Raw genomic sequence first — 2,955 nt, 5'->3', positions numbered from 1 at the left:
CCGGGCTAACCAGGGTGCGCCTTTCAGACCCTTGATCTGTGGGCGGAGCCTCTATCCCTTTTGTCAGGTGTGGTGTGTGAGCGCGTGTGCGCACCACGGTATCGGTCCAGCACATTTAGGCCTCGTTCGGCAAGGCCCGGAACGGCCTCCAATCCGGCCGGAACGAAGTGGCCCGGTTCGAAATCAGGTCCGGCCCTGAATCATCGTTCGTTTAGGCTCGGTCCGGAACGAAAACAGGCCATTCCAGGCCGTTCCACCCCATTCTCAGCCCGGAATGGATCCAGACCTCGACCCTCCAGGAATGGTTCCGCGTCGTGGAGGCGGCCTAGCGGTGCGAGAAGCGGAGGCGGCCTGGCGTCGCGAGTCCGGCGGCGGCGGCTGGCGGATTCAACTCCCTGGCGATGGCTCGGTCGCGAGGTGACGACGACGCGACCTCCTTCTCTCCGGTGATCCCTGGCTCTCCCCTTCATCCTCCTCTTCTCTCCCTCCTCTAGGGTTTCTTGGATCTTGCCGTGTCGGCGGTCTCCTCAGACGGCACCGGCGGCGGTGGAGGCGTTGAGGATGGGGCCGCGGCGCAGCAGATGTGGAGGCCGCGGCGTCACCACTGGGCGATGGGCACTTGGGCAGTTGGGCGGTGGGCGGGCCGAGGGGGCAGGTGCGCGGGTTCCGGATGTCGCTGTGGCACGAGCACCTCGGCGCGGTGGTCGACGCCTTCACCCGGCCGGACAACCTCGCTCGAGTGCGTGCGCAAGGTGAACGCCATGGCGGACAGGTACTGGGACCTGTACGCCGGCGACGGGCCCGAGCGCGACCTGCCAGGCGCCTGCTCACCTACCCGATTCAGAGTCTGTAGTAGTTCAGAGTCGATTGGATTTCATTGAGCTTGGATCCTCTGTTTGAGTTTTGAAATCTCGATTCTGAAGAAAAACATGTGCCCATACATGTTTTTGCAGAATCATAACGATGAAAAGGAAAGGGCTTTTTCACAAGAAAGGGAAAGCTTTCAGTATACTAGTACTTCTACATTCAAACTCGTCCAGTTGGATACAACTGAACATTATGCTGGCTGGTAGAATTCAGAACATTACCATTTACCAGTATTTAGGTTCAAGACAAAATTATTGCAATCAGTACTTTGTTGGATCAAACTTGAAAATATAACATGAATCAACTTGAGAGGTGGGCTTGGTACTAGTTCTGCAATATATACGAATTATATGAATCAACTTGAAAATAATACTTGCATGTGTATATGTTGTAGCAATCACTCCTATATGTAGAAGATTTTTCACGGCATTATGCTTGTATACTTGTTAAAGTTTTCATAACTGTAGATGAAATCAGAATGGAGGCCCTACTGTTTTCATATATGTTGTAGCAATGTCGCTGTTTTCACTTGGGAAAATATCAGCTCGAGTTGCCTGTTCTATTAAGTGATATTATTTCTTTCTTAGGTGCTATCACATCTGAAAATATTTCTTTCTTAGGTACTTCACCCATTGCTTTACTTGATTTCACTGCATATTCATTGAGGTTGGACTCATTTGCTCTACATTATTGTAATCTGATGAGTCATTTGCTCTATATTAATATATACTGCATGGTTTTGGTTTGTTCATGCAGGTTGAGACCTAAGTTTGAGATGGTGGACGGCATGCAAGCTTCAAGACCTAAGTTTGAGATGTTTGAGAGTTTGCTCATGCACTATATACATTTCTCTTGCCCCTCTTTCTCCTTTAGATCTCTATGTCTAGCTTCTTGATTGAGTGATGATTGATTTGGAGCTGTTATCTACCACTGTTGTGAAAGTTTCAGATAATATCCTCTTGTAATTTAAGTGTGAAGAGCTCTATTACTTATGAATTCCTTCAGTACAAGTAGTTACTGCATTTTTCTTATTTACTATTTTATTTACTGATGGATGAAAGCCTGTCTGATGGATTAAAGCCTGTATGATGAATGGATGGATAGAACGCTGTATATATGTGTTATATACTCAATGCAATAGCCACCCGTATTAGTTCCTGTCCAACCGAATGATTTAAAATAGGCAAGGAATAGTTCCTATCCGGAGGCAAGGAATGGTTCCTGTCCAGGGAAGGATTGAGTGAACCGGCTGGATCCACTCAATCCTGTCCAGGAACCATTCCTGCCAGGAATAGTTCCTCGTGCAACCGAACAAGGCCTTATTGGTCCCAGCGGCCTATCTTCTTCCTGACCCCCAAGCGGTGGGGGTGTCGGACTAGGCCGTTGGGCCATCGCTGGTTCCCGACCCCACCGAGATCGCAGGGAGTCAGGTGCGATTAAGGGCCTACTGTGTCTTTTTGGGGGTACCTGTGATAATTGACCAGAATAAACCCACGCTCAGGCTATATATCGCCGGAGTAGTTTGCATTTGCATGCGTGCATGCAACCTATGCTTGGATCACGAGAGTAGTTTTTTCTTCTCATTTCTTTTCTTTATTTATTCTTTTATATTTATTTCCTTCCACTATGTAAGAAAGTGTTATAGGAGACGCGGATTAACTCACATAAGAGACGCGGTTTATTTGCGTCTCTAAATTTGTGTCTCCGATGTGAAGTCCGCGTCTCCTATGTGAGGGGTCATTGGAGACGCGTTTTTACAACCCGCGTCTCCAATGACCTCTCACATAGGAGACCAGGGTTGTTAGTCCGCGTCTCCAATAACCCTCACATAAGAGACGCAAGTTGCTAACCCGCGTCTCCTATGACTTCACATAGGAGATGCGGTTTGCCAACTAGTGTCTCCAATGACTCTCTCATAGGAGACTTGTTTTCCCAACCCACGTCTCCAATGATAAAATAAAAAAATAAAAAAAATAGAAAACAAAAATTAACATCAAATAGGTCATATATACATTAGAGTGCAACCTCTGATCACACATACATACATCTGCTCATACACACATCTGTATCAACGCTGAATGTAAGGAT

The 2,955-nt window shown here is 47.5% G+C and overlaps 1 long non-coding RNA gene across 1 annotated transcript; it reads left to right on the top strand.

The window, feature by feature from the left end:
* Positions 1 to 222: 222 nt before the first annotated feature.
* LOC120711810 lies at positions 223 to 1,902 on the top strand. Its single transcript, XR_005690491.1, has 2 exons — positions 223 to 446; positions 1,624 to 1,902. It is a non-coding gene; the product is annotated as an uncharacterized LOC120711810 (long non-coding RNA).
* Positions 1,903 to 2,955: the final 1,053 nt, after the last annotated feature.

This window comes from Panicum virgatum, chromosome 6K, assembly GCF_016808335.1.
Source record: "Panicum virgatum strain AP13 chromosome 6K, P.virgatum_v5, whole genome shotgun sequence".
NCBI classification, from domain to species: domain Eukaryota; kingdom Viridiplantae; phylum Streptophyta; class Magnoliopsida; order Poales; family Poaceae; genus Panicum; species Panicum virgatum.
Note: the sequence above shows the minus strand (reverse complement) of the source record. Positions and strands in the feature narration are given on the sequence as shown.